Source organism: Bos javanicus, chromosome 7 (assembly GCF_032452875.1).
Source record: "Bos javanicus breed banteng chromosome 7, ARS-OSU_banteng_1.0, whole genome shotgun sequence".
NCBI lineage: Eukaryota > Metazoa > Chordata > Mammalia > Artiodactyla > Bovidae > Bos > Bos javanicus.
In genome coordinates this window covers 55,966,497-55,989,243 of record NC_083874.1, presented here as the reverse complement: position 1 = coordinate 55,989,243, position 22,747 = coordinate 55,966,497, and the positions used below count along the sequence as shown (strand labels likewise).

At 37.8% G+C, this 22,747-nt stretch overlaps 1 protein-coding gene across 2 annotated transcripts in view; it reads left to right on the top strand.

Moving 5' to 3' along the window:
• PRELID2 (PRELI domain containing 2) overlaps window positions 1–22,015 on the top strand; it is a 597,505-nt gene extending 575,490 nt beyond the window's left edge. Inside the window, exons 9-10 of one of the 2 annotated variants that reach the window (XR_009737613.1) lie at window positions 17,750–17,856; window positions 21,083–22,015. The gene's annotated coding sequence lies outside the window, so the exon portion shown is untranslated. Of the gene's footprint in view, window positions 1–17,749; window positions 17,859–21,082 lie in introns of those variants that run through there. The other variant, XR_009737615.1, reaches the window with a different exon arrangement.
• Window positions 22,016–22,747: the final 732 nt, after the last annotated feature.

The following is a 22,747-nucleotide window of genomic DNA, read 5'->3' as shown; positions in this document are numbered from 1 at the left end:
TTGTGCCCATGCAATATTGGCATTCTCAGGACTTTCCAGAAGATTTTCACCCCCAACCTAAGCCCTTTTCTGTCTTCTTTCCTCTCCATCTGGCCAACTCTCCTTCATATTTCAGAACCCTATTTATACATTTTTCCTCTTTGAGGTCTTCATAGATCCTTATTTCATAAAGAATAAGAAAGATTTGGACTTTTCTGGTGGTCCGGTGGTTAAGACTCCTCACTTCCAATCCAGGGGACATGGGTTCAACACCTTGAACTAAAGTATTTGGGGAACTAAAATCCCATATGTAGCAAGGCATGACCAAAAAAAAAAAAAAAAGTAAGAAAAATGTATAGAAAATTAAATTAAATGTATAGAAAATTATATGTATAAATATATATATATATATACACACACATACATATATAATAAAAATTTAATATTTTCTTAAAAAATTCATGCCTCCTTCCCTACCTATCTAAAAAATTCTAGATAGAGTAGTTATAATTTCTTAGCTACTAGTTCAAACACGTTATATATAATTTTAATCCTCTTTACAACTCTTTTGACAGATGGGAAACTAAGGCTCCAAAACTTGAGTAACATATCCAAATTTCCACCTCTTTGCAGGGGCAAAATGGGAATTTAAACTGAAGAGATCTACTTCCAGACCCATGCTACTTACCACCACCCAATTTATCAGTGCAGTGCTTTATGTTGTATAAACAACTATTAACTATTCACACATGCATCATACCACTTTACAGTAATTTATTATTTGTTTGATTGTGTTCCTTAAATGACCTCAAGATCAAAGACAATTTCTGCTTTCATTTTTGTAGCACTGGCACAGTCCTTACCAGAGAGTGATATTTGCTAAACTTACCTATGTTGTTCAGTTCAGTTCAGTTCAGTTGCTCAGTTGTGTCCGACTCTTTGCGGCCCCATGAATCGCAGCACGCCAGGCCTCCCTGTCCATCACCAACTCCTGGAGTTCACTCAGACTCACGTCCAGCCAGTCAGTGATGCCATCCAGCCATCTCATCCTCTGTCGTCCCCTTCTCCTCCTGCCCCCAATCCCTCCCAGCATCAGAGTCTTTTCCAATGAGTCAACTCTTCGCATGAGGTGGCCAAAGTACTGGAGTTTCAGCTTTAGCATCATTCCTTCCGAAGAAATCCCAGGGCTGATCTCCTTCAGAATGGACTGGTTGGATCTCCTTGCAGTCCAAGGGACTCTCAAGAGTCTTCTCCAACACCACAGTTCAAAAGCATCAATTCTTCGGTGCTCAGCTTTCTTCACAGTCCAACTCTCACATCTATACACGACCACAGGAAAAACCATAGCCTTGACTAGATGGACCTTTGTTGGCAAAGTAATATCTCTGCTCTTGAATATGCTATCTAGGTTGGTCATAACTTTCCTTCCAAGGAGTGAGCGTCTTTTAATTTCATGGCTACAAATACCATCTGCAGTGATTTTGGAGCCCCAAAAAATAATGTCTGACACTGTTTCCACTGTTTCCCCATCTATTTCCCATGAAGTGATGGGACTGGATTCCATGATCTTCGTTTTCTGAATGTTGAGCTTTAAGCCAACTTTTTCACTCTCCACTTTCATTTTCATGTGCAAATCTTAGAGGTTGGCTATCTTGCCTGACAAGTCCCCTGACTTTTGTCTTATCTTCCAGCTACAGATTGAAATGTTAATCTTCTCAATATAATCAAGTTTAATTATTGCGGTTTTGTTTCTGTGCCCAGAGGTGAAACTTGTGTGTTTTCAATAAGTCAAAGTAATAAATGAGCATAGTACAATTACAAGGTAGGTCATTTGATGGTTCTAGAAAGAGAAAATGCCCCCATCTTATCATTCCATATTCCAGGACCTCTACCCCAAATGGGTGGGGAATCCACAGGGAAAAGAGCCACCAGAGAAACTGAATGTGATCAGGGAAGTAATTCACAGGGAGTTTATTGGATATGCAATTGACCCTATTGCTTGTACATCAAGAGTCTTTCACATTAACTAATAAGATACATTCAGATATTCTCAAAATTGGTGAAATTTGATGGTATTAAATTTATTGAGTTATTTAAGAATTAGTGCCCCTAAGTCTTGGGGCTAGATTAGATGTTGGTGAATGAGAGAAATGGCCAGATTTCTGGCTTTGGCTGGTCGGACAGAGATGCCAGTAATCAAGAAAGAACACACCAGAGAAAGAGCAAATCATACTCATTCCCTAAACCAGGAGGGGGGTAAAAAAAAATGCAAGAAAATGGAATGGTTCTCTTGCTTTTAATATACATCCCTTCATTTGAGATGAAGTAGGAAATGGCAACCCAATCCAATGTTCTGGCCTGGAAAATTCCATAGACAGAGGAGTCTGGTGGGCTACGGTGCAGGGGGGTCACAAAGAGTCAGACATGACTGAGTGAATGAGCATTTCATTTGGGAATTACAGAAATCCACTGGAACTAATTTAAACACAAAATAGAACGGGGTCGGCTTTGATAACCAAGTCTCTACCAAGGGTAGATGTAGATTTGGCCTTAGAGACAATTTTTAAACTGGGCGCTAACAGTCAAGATTGTATTTACTTATTTTTATTTAACTATAGTTGATTTACAATGTTGTGTTAGTTTCAGACTCTTTTCCATTATAGATTATTACAAGATATTGAATATAGTTCCATGTGCCAAGCAGTAAATCCTTGTTGTTTTTCTGTTTATATATAGGGGTGTGTACCTGTTAATCCCATACTCCTAATATATCCCTCTCCTTTGGTAATCAAAAGTTTCTTTTCTATGTCTGTGAGTCTATTGAGGTTTTGTAAGTAAGTTGACTTGTATCATTATTTTAGATTTCACATATAAGTGATATATAAAATTTGTCATTCTCTTCTTGACTTACTTCACTTAGTATGATAATCTCTAGGTCTACCCATGTTGCTGCAAATGACATGATTTCATTCTTTTTTATGGCTAAGTAATATTCCCTTGTATATATGTAGCACATCTTTTTATCCATTTACTTGTTGATGGACATTTGGGTTGTTTCCATATCTTGGTTATTGTGAATACTGCTGCTGTGGACATTAATAACAATCAAGATTTTAGATATACTTTACATATAGTGACATGCAAGGATATTAGTTGTACAGCTCTGTGTAATTCACATGCCTATCAAGAAATAGAACATTACTATCATCCCAGAAATTTCTTTATATCCCTATTTTTTAAACAATCATAATTTTATTTGGTTGGATGCAAAATTGTCCATCAGAAATTAGTAATTGTGACATTTCAGATAAGCAAAACAAGACAAGTTTATTTTTAGTAGATCTGCCCTTCTTCTGGCTGAAGTGAGGGACATTAGAAAGTGATAGTTTACAGTGAACAGTGCTGGATTTGTGATCTCTGAAAAAGATTTAGCACTGGGACCAGGGACCAGACTTGATCACTGAAGAGATTTTGTGTAGCAGTTTTATTAAAGTAAGAAAAGGGACAGAGAAAGCTTCTAGACATCAGAAGGGGGATGGAGAGTGCCCCCCTCACTAGTCTAAGCAAGGGAGTTATATACTTTTTTAATTGGTTATTACAATAAATCAAAAGAATGTCTCAAGGTTGTAAAGATCTTACTAGACCCAATCCCACAATTTACATTTTAAGATAACATGATTAGTCAGAAGGTTTTAAAGAAGGAGAAACTGTCCTCAAGCAGGATACATTGTTGTCATATAACCCTTAGTACAGAGTTTAAACTGAGTTGTTTGTTGTGTAATCATCTGTTTTGGGCTTAAAGAAAAAAATGTTTTATGTGACTAAGACTAAGGAATGTAGAGGGGAAAAAAGACATTTGTCCTTTCCTCCTCCTTGAGAATTCCCGGCCCCTATCTCCTCTTTGAGAGCCCCAGACCCCTCTCCTCCTCAGGGACCCTGGACTTCTTATCAACCTGCCTAGTAATTGACTCTCTCAAAAGTGTAAATTAATGTCTAGAATAAAGAGGACTGGCTAAATTAAATATGTAGGTAAACATTACATGGTCATATACAAAGCTACAATCCTGTGATCTTTGAGTTTTTTACTCATTTATTTCTTACAATATTGAAAAGGCAAATGCATAGAGTAATAACTGCAAATATATGTAAATAAGAAAGTATAAATGCATAATTAGGCACAATTAGAACACAGCCATTCACATTAGATTGTTATGAATTTAAGATACTAATGGATAACCACTAAGGAAACAGCTAAAACTATCCAGGAAAAAGAGGAAAAAATAAAGTCTTACAAATACAAGTAAAAATAATAAAAGAAGGTATTGATGGAGTATCCCTCCTTTGACAACACCTGCCTCTGAAAAACATTTTATAAGAAAAGTATTTGTATCTACTATAATCACAGTAGCTAGAAACTCCTAGTCCAATGTTAGGGACCAAGTGTTTTGCTTATTCTAGAACTTCACATAAATCAGGTTCTATGGTAGGCACTCTTTTATGATTGACTTCTTTAATTCATCATGTTTTTGAGATTTATCCATATTGTTGTGCTTATAAAAAATGTGGTTGAAAGTGTGTTCTTTTTGATTCCTTAGTATTATTCCATTGTATGAATATGGTACAATTTACTTATTTTCTTATTGATGGACATTCAATTGTTTCCAGTTTTAACAATTATAATTAAATCTGCTATTTTGGGGGGCCATGTCCCATGGCTTACAGGTCTTGGAGAGGAAATAGTGAGTCTTAACCACTGGATTGCCAGGGAATTCCCCTACAAGCTGCTATTCTGTTTTGCTTATTTACTTTAAAAAAAATCTATTTTTAATTGGAAGATAATAACTTTACAATGTTGTGTTGGTTTCTCCCATACTTCGATATGAATCAGCCTTAAGTATACATATGTTCCCTCTCTCTTGAACATCCCTACCATCTCCCACCCCACCCCTCTAGGTTGTCACAGAGCACCAGACTGAGCTCCCTGTGTTATATAGCAACTTCCCCTTAGCTATCTACTTTATATATGGTAATGTATATGCTTCAATGCTACTCTCCCAACTTGTCCCACCCTCTCCTGACCCACTGTGTCCATATGTCTGTTCACTGTGTCCGAGTTTCTGTTCCTGCCCTGTAAATAGGTTTAAAGATTCTGTTCTTGTTAAATATTTGTAGGGGCTCATGTTGTTAGTCCTCTTGAATAAATACTTAGAAATTCAGTTGTTATACACAGTATAGATATATGTTTACTTTTTAAAGGGACTGCTGAATAATTTTTAGAGGTCATATCATTTTACCAACTCCTACCAATAGGGCATGAAATTTGTGATTGCTTGTTCACAATTAGAAATACCAGTCTTATAAATTTAAGGTAGGCCAGGCTAAGCCATGATGCTTGGTCGATTAGGTGTATTAAGTGTATTTTCAGCTTGTAGTGTTTTCAACTTACCAAGAGTATATTGGTAAATAACCCCATTGTAAGTTGAGGAAGATCTGGACATTTCCACTTTGATTATTGTAATCCAAAAGTGTAATAGTTTCTCTGAAAAGAACACAAAATATGATATAATATTTCCTTTCCAAAATGCATTGTATAGAGGCAGCACATTGGAAAAATTCTAAATCTATAAAGAAAATACAGGTTCCAGATTTTCAACTGAATATTTTATAGCATGACTGTATGCATATTGTAATTGGCCATGCACTGAAGAGAGAAAGAACAGTCGAGAAACACGTGGAGATGCTGTTGAGAAAGAAAGGCACTCCCAGCCCTAATCACCTCGCTGTTCACTGAGGCCATGCCCAAGGATTTTAAATTATATTTTTCTTTCTGGAAAGAATTAAAAGATTCCTTTAGGCATTCCAAAACAGTGAACTGAGCTAAACAGTAGAAAGTAAACCCAAGAACCTGCCTTCTCTTCTGGCTGAAATATAGTATTTTTCCTTTAAAATAATGTTGAAGGAAGGTGAACTTTTAAACCTGCAGATTTGCAGCTTAACACTGTAATTTATTTCTCTTGGCAACAGTTGGAATGCTCCTAGATTTATGTAGAGAAGAAAAATATAATTCCTCTATCTGAAATGGACAAAACTCTAGAAAGAAAAAAAAATTGAGGATTTTGACCTTCACCATTAAAAGACGAAAATAGACTTTAGGAAATTAACATTCCAGTCCTCTTGAGTATTTTGGAAGGTAGTTAAAGAATAATATTTATATATTTACAATATTTAAAATTCACAGCCCAAATGTTACTGAATTAAAAGAATTTTATCAACTAATCGTAATAGATGGATGGATAGGTTTAGAATTTAATGAAGTATGAGAGAGATGAGAGCAATGTACGTATTGACTAACAGGAACTTGTGAGTTGGGAAGGGGGGCTATTAATTTTAATCAGCTTCATCTCTTTTAGGCTTGGTGCAAAAGCCAAAACAGAATTCCAAATTTCTCTCTTCTTCAGCAAATTTCTGATATGTGGCTTTGTTATTTGTTTAAAAATGAGGCTCAGATTCTATTTTATAAGAAATGTGGGAGTGCTTATTAATATGCAGGAAATATGCTGATAATAATAGGGGAAAAGACTCCTGAATTTGGACAAACATCAGCATGATGTTTACTGTGTTTCTAGAATTGAAACATGTGAAGGCCTAAAATGATCAGCTGGCACTGAAAGTTTGCTCTGTGGTCTCTGAGACTTTTCCTTCTTAAATTTAGTTGTTGGCATCTGATTACTGCTCCAGTGGTTTCGGCTCCCTAGAGTTTAAGATGAGGCGAGAATGCCAAAGAGTTGGTCAACTTCTTGGATTACACACACATAGAACAGCTAAATATAAACTTAGAGCAATGATATTCCTGACTCCTGAGTTCTCCCCTGTTAACACAGAGCTGGCTTCTCATTCAATTTGTGTATTTTTTTTTTTTAAATTTTGGGTATAATTGCTTTATAATGCTGTTAGGTTCTGCTGTACAACATCATGAATCAGCTATAAGTATAGATATATCCCATCCTTCTTGAACTTCCCTGCAATCTCTCCCCCTACCCACCCATCTAGGTCATCACAGAGCACTCAGCTGCGTACCTGAGCACCTTTCCACTAGCCATCTATTTTACATTGGTAGTATATACATATGTCACATTTAATCTCCCAACTCATGCCTTCATTCCCCAACCCTCTGTGTTTACATGTCCATTCTGTATGTCTGTGTCTCTATTCCAGCCTTGCAAATAGGTTCACTGATACAATTTTCTAGATTTTACATATATGCACAAAAATATGATCTCTGTTTTTCTCTTTCTGACTTACTTCACTCTGTATGACTGACTCTAGCTCCACCCATGTCTCTACCAAATTTTGTTCCTTTTTACAGCTGGGTAGTATTCCACATCTTCTTTTTTTTTTAATTTCTTTTTAATTAAAGGATAAATTCTTTACAGAATCTTGTTGTTTTCAGTCAAACCTCAACATAAATAAGCCCTAGGTATACATATATCCCCTCCCTTTTGAACCTCCCTCCCATCTCCCTCCCCATCCCACCCCTCTAGGTTTACAGAGCCCTAGTTTGAGATTCCTGAGTCATACAGCAAATTCCCGTTGGCTATCTATTTTACATATGGTAATGTAAGTTTCCGTGTTACTCTTTCCATACATCTCACCCTCTCCTCCCCTCTGCCCATGTCTGTAAGTCTATTCTCTATGTCTGTTTCTCTATTGCTGCCCTGTAAATAAATTCTTCAGTACCATTTTTCTATATTCCGTATATGTGCATTAGAATAAGACATTTATCTTTCTCTTTTTGACTCACTTCACTTTGTATAATAGGTTCTAGGTTCATCCACCTCATCAGAACTGACACAAACACATTCCTTTTTATGGCTGAGTAATATTCCATTGTGTATATGTACCACTTCTTCTTTATCCATTCATCTGTGTTTTATTTTTAATTTATTTAATTTTTATTGAATTATAATTGCTTTAGAAATTTGCTGTTTTCTGTCAAAACTCAACATGAATCAGCCAATGGCTCTCGGTTGATACAGAGCCCCTGTTTGAGTTTCCTGAGCCATATAGCAAATTAACATTGGCTGTCTATTTTACATATGGTAGTGTAAGTTTCCATGTTACTTTTTCTATAAATCACCCTCTCCTCCCCTCTCTCCATATCCAAAAGTCTATTCTCTAAGACTGTTTCTCCACTGTTGCCCTGTAAATAAATTCTTCAGTACCATTTTTCTAGATTTCATATATATGTGTTAGAATACGTATTTATCTTTCTCTTTCTGATTCACTTGACTCTGTGCAATAGGTTCTAGGTTCATTCACTTCATTAGAACTGATTCAAATGCACGACTTTTTATGGCTGAGTAATATTCCTTTGTGTATATATACCACACTTCTTTATCCACTCATCTGTCGATGGACATCTAGGTTGCTTCCATGTTCTAGCTGTTGTAAATAGTGCTGCAATGAGCAATGGGATACATGTGCATCTTTCAAGTTTGGCTTCCTCAAGGTATATGCCTAAGAGTGGGAATGCTGGGTCATATGGTGCTTTTATTCCTAGTTTTTTAAGGAGTCTCCATACCATTTTCCATAGTGGCTGCATCAATTTATATTCCCACCAACAGTGCAAGAGTGTTCCCCTTTTTCACACCCTTTCCAGCATTTATGGTTTGTAGACTTTTTGATGAGGGCCATTCTGAAAGGTGTGAGGTGATGTCTCATTGTAGTTTTGATTTGCATGTCTTTAATAATGAGCGATGTTGAGGATCTTTTCATGTGTTTGTTAGCCATCTGTATGTCTTCTTTGGAGAAATATATGTTTAGGTCTTTTTCACACTTTTTGATTGGGTTGTTTGTTTTCCTGATATTGAATTGTATGAGCTGCTTGTATATTTTGGAAATTAATTCTTTGTCAGTTGTTTAATTTGCTACTATTTTCTCTAATTCAGAATTTTCTCTAATTCTTTTTACCTTACTTATAGTTTCCTATGCTGTGCAAAAGCTCTTAAGTTTAATCAGATTCCACTTGTTTACTTTTGTTTTTGTCTCTGTTACACTAGGAGGTGGGTCATAGAGGATCTTGCTTTGATTTATGCCGAGTGTTCTGCCTATGTTTTCCATTAAGAATTTTATAGATTCTGGTTTTACATTTAGGTCTTTAATCCATTTTGAGTTTATCTTTGTGTATGGTGTTAGGAAGTGTTCTCATTTCATTCTTTTACATGTAGCTGTCCAGTTTTCCCAGCACCATTTATTGAAGAGGCTGATATTTGCCCCATTGTATAGTCTTGCCTCCTTTGTCAAAAAGGAGGTACACATAGGTGCATGGGTTTATTTATGGGCTTTCTATCTTGTTCCATTGGTCTATATTTCTGTTTTTGTGGCAGTACCATACTATCTGGATGACTGTAGCTTTGTAGTATAATCTGAAGTCAGGAAGGTTGATTCCTCCAGTGCCTTTCTTCTTTCTTGAGACTGCTTTGGCTATTTGGGGTCTTTCTTTTTTTTTTTTTTCTAATTTTATTTTATTTTTAAACTTTACATAATTGTATTAGTTTTGCCAAATATCAAAATGAATCCGCCACAGGTATACATGTGTTCCCCATCCTGAACCCTCCTCCCTCCTCCCTCCCCATACCATCCCTCTGGGTCGTCCCGGGGTCTTTCATGTTTCCATATGAATTGTGAAATTTTTTGTTCTTGTTCTGTAATAAATGCCATTGGTAATTTGATAAGGATTGCATTAAATCTGTACATTGCATTTGGTAGTATAGTCATTTTCACAATATCGATTCATCCTACCCAGGAACATGGAATATCTCTCCATGAGTTCATGTCATATTTGATTTCTTTCATTACTGTCTTATAATTTTCTGTATACAGTTCTTTCGTCTCCTTAGGTACATTTATTCCTAGGTATTTAATTATTTTTGTTGCAATGGTGAATGGGATTGATTCCTTAATTGCTCTTTCTGATTTTTCATTGTTATATAGAAATGCAAGTGATTTCTGTGCATTGATTTTGTATCCTGCAACTTTGCTAATTCACTGATTAGATCTAGTAATTTTCTGATACTATTTAGGGTCCCATCACTTCATGGCAAATAGATGGGGAAACAGTGGAAACAGTGTCAGACTTTATTTTTTGGGGCTCCAAAATCACTGCAAATGGTGACTACAGCCACGAAATTAAAAGACGCTTACTCCTTGGAAGGAAAGTTATGACCAACCTAGACAGCATATTAAAAAGCAGAGACATTACTTTGTCAACAAAGATCTTTCTAGTCAAGGCTATGGTTTTTCCAGTAGTCACGTATGGATGTGAGAGTTGGACTATAAAGAAAGCTGAGCACCAAAGAATTGATGCCTTTGAACTGTGGTGTTGGAGAAGACTCTTGAGAGTCCCTTGGAGACTCTTGGATCTCTTGCAAGGAGATCCAACCAGTCCATCCTAAAGGAGATAAGTCCTGGGTGTTCGTTGGAAGGACTGATGTTGAAGCTGAAACTCAAATACTTTGGCCACCTCATGCTAGAGCTGACTGATTGGAAAAGAACCTGATACTGGGAAAAATAGAGGGCAGGAGGAGAAGGGGACGATAGAGAATGAGATGGTTGGATGGCATCACTAACTCAATGGACATGAGTTTGAGTAAACTCTGGGAGTTGGTGATGGACAGGGAGGCCTGGCGTGCTGTGGTTCATGGTGTCGCAAAGAGTCGGACATGACTGAGCGACTGAATTGAACTGAACTAAGTTGTCTATTCAATGTTTTCTTGTTTCTTGAAGTAGGATTGTATTGCTATAAATTTCCCTCTTAGAACTGTTTTTGTTACATCCCATAAATTTTGAGTTATCATGTTTTTATTGTCATTTGTTTCTAGAAATTTTTTGTTTCCCTTTTAATTTCTTCAGTAACCTGTTGGTTATTTAGAAACATGTTGTTTAATCCCCATGTGTTTGTGTTTCTTACAGTTTTTTTTTTCTTTCTTGTAATTAATATCCAGTCTTATAGCTTTGTGTTCAGAGAAGATGCTTGATATGATTTCAATTTTCTTAAATTGACTCAAGTTTGATTTGTGACTCAAGATGTGGTATATCCTGGAGAATGTTCCATGGTGCATGTGAGAATAAGGTGTATTCTTCTGCGTTTTAATGGAATACCCTGAAGATATCAATGAGATCCATCTAATCTAATGTATCATTTAAGACTTGTGCTTCCTTATTAACTCTGTTTTGATGATCTCTCCATTGGTGTGAGTGGGGTGTTAAATTCTCCCACTATTATTATGTTACTGTCAATTTCTCCTTTTATGTCTGTTAGTGTTTGCCTTATGTATTGAGTTGCTCCTTTGTCGGGTGCATAAATATTTACAACTGTTATGTCTTCCTCTTGGCTTGATCCCTGATCATTATGTAGTGTCATTCCTTATATCTTGTAATCCTTATTTTAAGGTCTATTTTGTCTGATATGAGGATTGCTACTCCAGCTTTCTTTTGCTTCCCCTTTGCACGGAATATATTTTTCCATCCTCTCACTTTCAGTCTGTATGTGTCTTGAGGTCTGGAGTGGGTTTGCTGTAGACAGCATAAAAATATGGGTCTTGTTTTTGTATCCATTAAGCCAGCCTATGTCTTTTAGTTGGAGTATTTAATCCATTTGCATTTAAAGTAATTATTGATATATATTTTCCTATTGCATTTTCTAATTGTTTGGGGCTGATTTTGTACATCTTTTTTCTTCTGTTGTATTTCTTGACTATATAAGTCTGTTTAACATTTGTTGTAAAGCTGGTTTGGTGGTAATGAATTCTCTAAACTTTTGCTTGTCTGAAAAGCTTTTCATTTCTCTATCAAATTTTTTTTTTTTAGTTTAAACATAGATTTTATTTTATTTTTTCACAATCACTTTTATTTTTGTTTAACCATTTATCATTTATTATTATTATTTTTTTACTTTACAATATTGTATTGGTTTTGCCATACATCAACATGAATCCGCCATGGGTGTACACTTGTTCCCCATCCTGAACCCCTCTCCTACTTCCCTCCCTGTACCATCCTTTGTAGGCACAGTAATCTTCGTTGTAGATTTTTCCCTTTCAATACTTTAAATATATCCTGCCATTCCCTTCTGGCCTGAAGAGTTTCTGCTGAAAGATCAGGTGTTAAGTATATGGGGTTTTCCTTGTATGTTATTTGTTGCTTCTCCCTTGCTGCTTTTAATCTTCTTTCTTTTTGTTTAGTTTTTGTTAGTTTGATTAATATGTGTCTTGGCGTGTTTCTCCTTGGGTTTATCCTGTATAGGACTCTTTGTGCCTCTTGGACTTGATTGACTCCCTTCCATGTTGGGGAAATTTTCAACTATAATCTCCTCAAAAATTTTCTGATACTCTATCTTTTTCTCTTCTTCTTTTGGGACCCCTATAATTTGAATGTTGGTGTGTTTGATATGGTCCCAGAGGTCTCTGAGACTGTCCTCAGGTCTTTTCATTCTTTTTACTTTATTCTGCTCTTCAGAAGTTATTTCCACCATTTTATCTTACAGCTCACTGATTCGTTCTTCTGTTTAAGATATTCTGCTTTCATTCCTTCTAAAGTATTTTTAATTTCAGTAATTGTGTTGTCTCTTTATGTTTATACTTCAGTTCTTCTAGGTATTTGTTAATATATTCTTGCATTTTCTCCATTTTGTTTTCAAGGTTTTTGATCATCTTTGCCATCATTATTCTGAATTCTTTTTCAGGTAATTTTCCTATTTCCTTTTTATTTATTTGGACTTCTGTGTCTCTATTTGTTACTTCATTTGTGCAGTATTTCTCTGCCTTTTCATTTTTTTTTAAGTCACTGTGTCTGAGGTCTCCTTTCCCCAAACTTCAAGGAAATTGAATTCTTTCCTTGAAGAAGGTTGGATTCTTTCTTCCTTTTGCTTCTCCCCTCCTAAGGTTGGTCCAGTGATTTGTATGAGCTTTGTCTAGGGTGAGATTTGTGCTGAGTTTTTGTTTGTTTGTTTTTCCTCTGATGGGCAAGGCTGAGTGAGGTTGTACTCCTGTCTGCTGATGATTGGGTTTGTATTTTTGTTTCGTATGTTGTTTAGATGAAGCATCCTGCACAGGGTGCTACTGGTGGTTGGGTGATGCCAGGTCTTGTGTTCAAGGGGTTTTCTTGGTCTGAGTTCTCACTACTTGATACTCCCTAGGGTTAGTTCTCTGGTCTAGTGCTGCCACTCCAAAGACTCATTGTTTGAGCTCTGGTCAGGAATGATGATTTCACAAGTGGTTTGTTATGGCATTAAGGGAGAGTAAAACAAATATCCAAAAACGAGCAACCAAAAATAAACCTCAGACAAATGGCAGTTACAAAATCAGGCAAATAATAATTAAAATAATGGAATATACACATATACATACACACCTATGAGCAAAGTGAAAACAATCTAACAAAAATATAGTAGATTGATTCGTGAACAAAGGAAATAAAAAATTATATTTACCAGTTAAGAATAAAACTAACATAAGCAAAAACTGGAAAACAAAACTAAAGCAAGGTGCCAACTGGGGAATAAAGCAATGAAAACAAAACTAACAAATATGTTGAGAGGAAAGGAAAGAAAGACAGAATAGATATGCAAAGTTACATAGAGATAGATGAATATTTATATACATTAAAGATTAACTGCAAGGGGAAAAGAGGAGTAGGAAAGGCAAATGAAAAAATAATGTAGAAAAAATATAATAAGTTTTAAAAAGTTTAAAATTATAAAAAAGAGAAAAAAATGGAAGAAGAAAGACAAAAGGGGAAAAAAAGGAAAGCTCCACACAATTGCAAAAGCCCAATGTAGAGGAAGAGGTTTATAACAACAGTAGAAACTATGACTGAATATACACATATGCATATACACCCATAAGCAAGATCAAAGAAGTCCAGCAAAAATTAAGTACAATAGATTAACCTGGCAAACAAAGGAAACCAAAGATTATATGTACAGGAACAGAGCTAATTAAAGCACCAACTGGAAAACAAAACTAAAGCAAGGTGCCCACTGCAGAATAAAGCAATGAAAATAAAATGAACAAATATGTTGAGAGGAAAGGAGAGAAAGAAAAGAAAAGAAAGAATATATATGCAAAGTTAAATAGAGGTAGATTAAGAAGATTTATATATGTTAAATATTAACTGCAAGGGGAAAAGAACAGTAGGAAAAGCAAAGGAATAAATGTAGGAAAAATAATAAAAGGTATAAAAAATTAAAAATTAAATTTAAAAAGAGAAAAAAAAAAAAAAGAGGAAAACTCCACAGAACTGCAAAAGCCCAGTGTAGAGGCAGAGGTTTATGACAACAATAAAGAATGTGACTGAGGAAAAAGAAAAAAATGCTCAAAAACTGAATTGGATTTCTTAGTGCTAATAAAATTGACAACTACAATGGGGGATGGGGGGAAGAAAAAAAAAGAAAAAAAAATCCAAAATAATCTACAGAACAAGTCAAAAAATAAGAATAATAGATGTTTTTCATGAGTCACTGCTGTCAGTGTCCTTTTCCCGCGCTGGAAATCACAGTCCCCCTTACCTCTCCCCATGATGCCATCCAACACTGTACTGATCTCTGGCCCTGCTGTGGGGGTTCCTCAGATTCTAATCTGGTCCTTCTCCTGTGTGTTCTTGCCTCCAATGTCCACAGCTATCAGAGCTAGTGTGTTTTCTTATGTGGGAGTTCTCAATGGCCTTTTATATATTCCATAGACACAGAGTCTTCTTAGTTGATCATGTGGATTTAATCTGCAGCTTCTGGGAAGGTTTTGAATCTTCTTCCTTAGCCACACTGCCCCTGGGTTTCAATTGTGGTTTTATTTCCACCTCTACATGTGGGTCGTCCACTGGGGTTTAGCTCCTGAGGCTGCCCTGGAGGGCTTGGGTTTGCCCCTGTGAGGGCCAGGTGTGGAGGTGGTACAGCTGCTGGTTTGCAGGGGTTCTGGCAGCACCAGGTACTCAGGGATTTGGCAGCTAGGGCAGCAGGAAATATAGTGCTCTAGAAGGGTATGGCAACCAGTCTTGGCCAATACGCTCCAGTATTCTTGCCTGGAGATCCCCTTCTCTGACAGAGAAGCCTGGCAGGCCACGGTCTAAAGGGTTGCAAAGAGTCGGACAGGACTGAAGTGATTCTGTGTGCATAAATACAAGACCTTTTTTTTTTTTCCCCTGTGGCAGCTCTGCCCCAGTGAGAGTTGAGTGTGAAGGTGGTGCAGCTGCTTGCCTTGCAGGGACCCTGGAGGTGCCAAGTGTTCAGGGTCACAGACTGCCTCCGTGGCAGGAGTTATGGCCCTATCAGAGTCTTTTTTCAAGCCTCCTGTAGCTGACGATCAGAAGGCCTCTTTGGAGAGTCTTTCTCTATAACTCTGCCTGCTCAGGCACTTAGAGGGCTCTCTTGGCTGGGAGCCCTTCCCTCCCTTCTCTGTTGTTCCCCACATCAGACACATAGAGGGCCCCCCCCTGACTGGGGTCCTACTCTGTAGATCAGCGCATCAGGCACTTAAAGTGGCACCCTGGGTGGGGTCCTACTCTGTAGTTGAGTGCCTTAGGCGCTTGATGGGCCAGCCTCTCTATTGTTCAGCTGCCTATGCTGGCCTGTGGAGAGAGAGGCTATGGTGATGGCTCCACCTCTTAGGTGTGACTCAGCAGTATCACATTGCTTCCATGGCTGCCTGGCTCTCCTCCACAGGCGATTTCCCACCAGGATCTCCTCCCTCACCTCCTCTCGTTCTGTCTCTCCACAGTCAACAGCAGCCATCGCACTGGGATTGCTCCACAATCCCTAAACTCCAGCTCCCAGCCACTGCCCCTTCCAGGAGACCTGGTTCCTGCCCAGCATATGTATGGCTGCGGCAAGTACAGTCTGATTCTCATTCCATTTAGGCTGCCACAGATTAGCTGTTTCACCCTCAGCCTTAAATATTTCTCCTCTGACTCGACAATTGCCCTGCTGTGGGGATCAGCTCAAGCCCAATTCTCTGATTGGTTCGTGGTGAGATAACAGGGTAGTTAAAATGATCATTCCTTAGGTACCAATAGGTCTGGGGGCTCATGATCATCAAATAGTTAATTTCTTGCATTTGGTGGGAGTTTTAGCATCTGTAAAACAACTTGGGAAATGTGCATCAGCTACTGTTATGTAGGTACTTCAGAGGAGCTACAGTGGAAGATATGGGGGAGGGCCTTATCCCTAGAAGATGAGGCACACATGCTCTATAATTCTTGCATGGCCCAGGGGTTGTTCAGCTACAGATACTGACAGACTTCAAAATTAGGCACTCATACGAGTGCAACCCAGAATTTAGGGATGTCCAAAGCACCCCATGAAGCAGCCTTTGACTCATGGGGGACAGAAGCCCACCGACAAATGCTTTTTATTTTCTTCTGTCAGGCAGAGGATGGAGAGAGGCATGTGATAAGCTTTCTCAGCTGTTTGATGGGATCAGGAAGTCAGATGTCCCTCAGAGTAGAAGTGAAGTGAAGTGGTTGCTCAGTTGTGTCCGACTCTTGTGACCCCATGGGCTGTAGCCTACCACGCTCCTCTGTCCATGGGATTTTCCAGGCAAGAGTATTGGAGTGGGTTGCCATTTCCTTCTCCAGAGGATCTTCCCAACCCAGGGACTGAACCTGGGTCTCCCGCATTGTAGGCAGACGCTTTACCATCTGAGCCACCAGGGAAGTCCTAAGGCTGATCACATAACATAGGCTTGTGCTGGCTTTCTTGGTCCCTATCCCTCATGCCTGTTCCTTGAATGAACCACTCATGTGCCAGCTTCTATTGCAGAGTGGACTCTGGAAAAGCCTGTGCTAAAGGAGGGACTTCTCAATCTAAATCTGCATACCCTTTAAGATATCACATTTTTCCCTGGAGTCATTACCATATTTTAAAAAAATGTGACTATGTATGGACAAGTCTCTCATTTAAAAGCAAAGGTCATTTTTTTTATTCATTATTATCTCCCCAGAACTCAATAAAAAGTGTTGAATGAATACAATGTTAAAACACTTCTCTAAACCCCAAACTTCTGTGGGTGATCAAAAGCCATATAACTCTATCTGACTTTTGCTGGAGGTGGGGTTTAGTGAGAAAGATCTAGGGTTTTTTTTTTTTTTTTCAGTATTCTCTGATTTTTCTCATTATGAGGTGATTAAAAAACACATTTGACATTAGTTGGGATAAAACAAAATTTTATTCATCCTCTCAGCAGATTTATAATTTCTAACCTAATTTCTTCTTCCCAACTTGGTGCGTTTCAAATAAAACACTTCATCCCAGGTTCAGGGTTTCCATAACTGCAGATGATCTGCCCTGTGTCCCAAATTAAGCCAAGGGTTGGCTCTCTGACTTCCTTTGTAACTCTTGCCAGAGGCCTCTTTGAAGATGAGTCGAAGCCAGCATAATTTTAAAACAGTGGAAATGTACTGAGTACCACTGTGCTTTTTACAATGATATACATAGTCCTACAAAAGGGGGAATTATCAGCCATGTTTGACAGTTGAAGAGAATGAGGCTCAGAGAGATTAAGTGAACCACCTGAGTTCACACTGCTAATAAGTGGTCTTCTTCCATAGCCTTTGCTGTTAACTGTTACATTTAAGAGCTGCTTCAATCCGCTAAATTTCAGTTTCTTCTGAGCGAACAGTGGGGTTTTTCTGACCCTGTGCCATCAACGTTAATCCTTCAGGGCAGCTGAGAAGTATCTTAATCAAGGCCTCTGACCTTGTCATTCATTCTTTTTCTTAGTGTTCAGTTAACTGCAGGCACCCTAAGGAATGGGAATGGAATGACTTCAGACTTCACAGGAGGAGGACTGGCAGAGAAACTTTCCCCAAGACCTCACAGGAATGAGGGTAATGCTTTTTCTTATTAATTTTTTTTTTTCAGTCTCACCTCTCTCTTTTTTCCTCCCTCTTCCCCACACTCTTTCTCTCTCCCCGTCTGCCTGCCTGCATATTTCCTTCACTTTGGGTGGGAGCGAGGGTGACGAATCAGAACCATAGTTTCACTTAACTTTCTTTTTGCTGAAATGCAAGTTTATTTAAAATTGACCTCAGAGAATTTAAAGGAGTTTTTGCTATTGGGCACAGCAACAATTTAAACTGTAGCTTCTCAGCATTGAATCTAAATCTATGGAAATAAATCATGGTGGGAAGCTCATTATTTCTTAATTACAGTGCATATTAGTATCTAGCTTTAAGAATTCCCCAGTGGGTTAAGGAACATTTTGGTTTAGAGGAAACTTTCTGCTTAAACTTTCTGCCAGAGTGACATCAATGAAATATCATTATCATTAGTTTAAAATAAAAATGGGACAAAAAGAAAAACATCCAGAGATGAAGAGATATGCTTTGAATATTTTGGAGATGAGCCAGAGGAGAGGTGTCAATTGCTTTTTTAAACAATTCTTTCTTCACATATCTGGAGTAAATCCTAAGGAAGACTGATAAACTAATGTTGACTTCATCTTAGGTAGCACTGTGGGTAGGTGAATTTGTATTGCATCCAAAGAAAAATTAGGGTAAAGTTGATGGTTCAGATGGTAAAGAACCCACCTGCAATGTAGGAGACTGCGATTCGATCCCTGGGTCGGGAAGATCCCCTGAAGAAGGAAATGGCAACCCACTCCAGTATTCTTGCCTGGAGAATTCCATGGACAGAGAAGCTTGGTGGGCTCTTGTCCATGGGGTTGCAGAGCTGGACATGCCTGAACAGCTAACACTACACACTAACTCTGATTTCAGTTGAACTTCAGTAAGTAACAGCCATCTCAAAAAGTTATAAGTAGCTATTAAACTATATGTATTTGAATAGCATTCAGTATATTATTTAAAGCCATTTGGCACATCTCTTGCTATATAGAAACTTAAAATACTACACGTTGAGATGAAGGAAGCATTTAAGTGAAGACTCCCTTTGTCAGGTATGTAAGTCCTTATGTGTGTGAGTTGTAGAGCTGGATAAAGTCCTCCACTGTTTTTCTTTTTTAAAAAATGTATTTATGTTTAATTGGAGGATAATCTCTTTATAATACTGTGTTGGTTTCTGTCATATATCAACATAAATTAACCATAGATATAGAGGCAAGAATAAACAATGGAGAAAAGGCAATCTCTTCAATAAGTGATGTTGGGAAAACTGGACAGCAACATGTAGAAGGGTGAAATTAGAATATTTCCTAACACCATACACAAAGATAAAATGGATTAAGGACCTAAATGTAAGGTCAGAAACTATAAAACTCTTAGAGGAAAACATAGGCAGAACACTCCTTGATATAAATCACAGCAAGATCCTCTATGACCCACCTCCTAGAGTAATGGAAATAAAAACAAAAATAAACAAATGGGACCTAATTAAACTTAAAAACTTTTGCACAGCAAAAGGAACCATAAACAAGGTGAAAAGACAGTCCTCAGAATGGGAGAAAATAATAGGAAATTAAACAACTCACAAAGGATTAATTTCCAAAATACACAAAATTTTCTAGTCCTGGGCAATGTGGTTTCATCATAGCCTTTCCTCCAGTTCATTGCCCAAAAGTGTGTTACTGCAACTCCTTTTCTCTTCCATTCAGGCCACCATGCCAACCTTTCGCTCACTTGGCAAATGTTTAAGGAGGACCTGCCACCTACCAAACACTGTGCTAAATGCTGGGAATAGAGTAGTGGACAAGGCAGGAATGGTCCCTATTCTCACAAAATTGTCAGTTTATAGGGGAGGAGAGTGAGTAAGCAAACTAGAGATGAAATAAGTGTTACCAAAATGTTGGGAGTAAAAGAAATTAGATAAAACAGGACCTACATTCATTTCAGTTCAGTTCGGTCGCTCAGTCGTGTCTGACTCTTTGCGACCCCGTGAATCGCAGCACGCCAGGCCTCCCTGTCCATCACCATCTCCCGGAATTCACTCAAACTCACGTGCATCGAGTTGGTGATGCCATCTAGCCATCTCATCCTCTGTCATCCCCTTCTCCTCCTGCCCCCAATCCCTCCCACCATCACAGTCTTTTCCAATGAGTCAACTCTTCTCATGAGGTGGCCAAAGTACTGGAGTTTCAGCTTTAGCATCATTCCTTCCAAAGAACACCCAGGGCTGATCTCTTTAGAATGGACTGGTTGGATCTCCTTGCAGTCCAATGGACTCTCAAGAGTCTTCTCCTACATTACCTACTCAGGGGAAATTCATGATCCCTTTTCAAAACTCTAGGAAAATGAAGCCTGCATTGAAATAACAACAGTACTAATGATAGAAGTAAAAACCATTACCGTTTGTTTAGTGTTCTTCACTAAACAAATTTTAGTATCTTCAAGATTTCAAAATGACTCTATAAACCTTAAATGCATACTGCTATGTGAAAGAAAACAATCTAAAAATTCTGCATACTGTATGATTCCAAATATGTGACGGTCTGAAAAGGGAAAACTATGGAGACAGTAGAAAGATGAGTGTTCGCCAGGGTTTGGGGGTGGGGAATGAATAGATGTAGCATAGATTTTTAGGGTGTGAAGCTATTCTGAATGCTACTGTCCATGGTGGAGACATGTCATTCATTTGTCCACATTCATAGAATAGATAAACAGTGAAGCCTAATTTAAAACATGGACTTCAAATAGCAATAATGTATCAACATTGACTCATCTATTATGACAAATGTACCACAAAAATGTACGTGCATGTGTTCGGTCGCTCAGTGGTGTCTGACTCTTTGCCACCCTTTGGACTGTACCCACCCCCCACCCCACCGGATCCTCTGTCCATGGGATTTCCCAGGCAAGAATACTGGAATGGGTTGCCATTGCCTCCTCCAGGGGATCTTCCCAAACCAAGGTCTGAACCCTCATCTCCTACATTGCAGGTGGATTCTTTACTGCTGAGCCATTGAGGAAGCCCATCACAGGAATGCAAGATGTTAATAAGGGAAATTGTTGGGGAGTGAGGTGGTGTATTGAACAATACTTTCTGATCAGTATTTTTTTTTTTATAAACCTAAAACTAATGAAAATAAAAAGGATTTTGATTAAAACAAAATAACCAAAAATCTCTGAAGAAACCACTAAAATTAGCCTGTTTTCTCAGGTGAAGAAAAAAAGACCCAGAGATTTGTCTGCTTTTCCACAAAAGTGAGGGGCTGACTTAGGACTCAAATCCACGTCTAAGTTCCTGTTCAGGTAAGACCAGAAACACTTTGAATCCAAGTCCCCGTGCCTGTTCAGGTAAGACCAGAAGCTGTTTCTTCACTCTCTGTACTCAGCCTTACTCTCTTCCCTTAGCTGCTAATGGATTCATTATACCTGGGCAGGTGGAATTAGAACCTCATAAGTACCTTTGCCTGCTTGTTCTTTCTCTTACAATCCTACAACTGCAATCTTTCATCCAATGGATGTTTCTTGGATGTTTCTTCCACTGTGTTTCTTGGTCCCATCTTTCCTTCCCCCCTTTTCTAGCCATCTATCACTGCTTTGGTTCACATGGTTGTTATAAATGCAGCTGCCAAAACATCAAAGCCAAATTTCACGGTCAAATCTAAGCAACTATAATGGACTTTACTATTTGGGTACTTGTGCTCACCTTTTTTTTTTTTTTTTGATTTGGGAAAGAAAGATTTATGTACCCCATTCCTGTTTTCATCTTCTTAACCTTGCTCATACCTCCATAAGTAGTTATTGTATTAAAGTCTCTTTATTTGAGTCATCTGGGATGAATTCTGTTTTCTGCTTGTGTGCTTACTAATAAAGAGGTATTCAGGCATATTTGCCAAACTGAATTAGAACTGAGAAGGCAGTTCTATTTTTTGTTGTTTTGTTGTATTTGTTCAATTTAGCATAAACATTTTACTACAACAACAACGAAGCAGGCTGAAATGCATTTCAGTTTTTACTCTGAGTTCCTGCTTCATGTTTTGTTTGGAGTATTCTTACTACATTTTCAAGAAAGTATAATTTTTTTTTAAATGCATGATTGTTTACAACTTTGTTATATTTGTGTGATTTTTTTTACTAGCTTACTATTTGTATTTTTTTTAATAAAATATTTGTGTGATTTTTATAAAAAGGTCTCTTAGTTGCTCTTCTTTTTCTAAAGAATTATGTCTCAGATGGAATAATGAAAACAAAGAGGAAATGTCTGTTATAAAGCTGTTTCTCGGGAACCATGTAGAGGTTAAATTATGTCACAAAGAGATCCAAAGCACTTGTGGGATCACTTTATTAGCCTAAAATTTTGTTTTATTTAACTCTTTCCTGAAACCAGTATGCTATTAAAATGGTGCTTGGTAAACCTTTTGTACTTCAGGTATTTTCACTGGAATTATTAGAATTAGGTTTAACCTGTTGATTATTAAATGATTCAGTTGTTCTTTGCTATGATTTAAGCTGGGCTACTTTAAATGCATCCAGTTGCTCACGTTTTCCTCTCATAGGCACATCTATAACTGTTATACTGAGTAACTTGACCATGGCTCTCACTTTAACCATGTCCAGAAAATTCATATGTGAAGATTGAAATTTGCACATCACTCAGTGGATGATTATTTGTGTTGCCTTACGACATTGTCCAGATAACCTTGGACAAACCCCTTGACTTTTCTGAATTTCAGTGTCCTTTTGGGGGAGGGGGGTGGAGGATGGGGTTGATAATACCTTTCTTTATACAAAACACATTACAGAGCAAGATGCAAATAAGGGGATAGTCATTTAGTTCTGTATTTAGAAAGATATATTTGATAATGTAATCTAATATCTT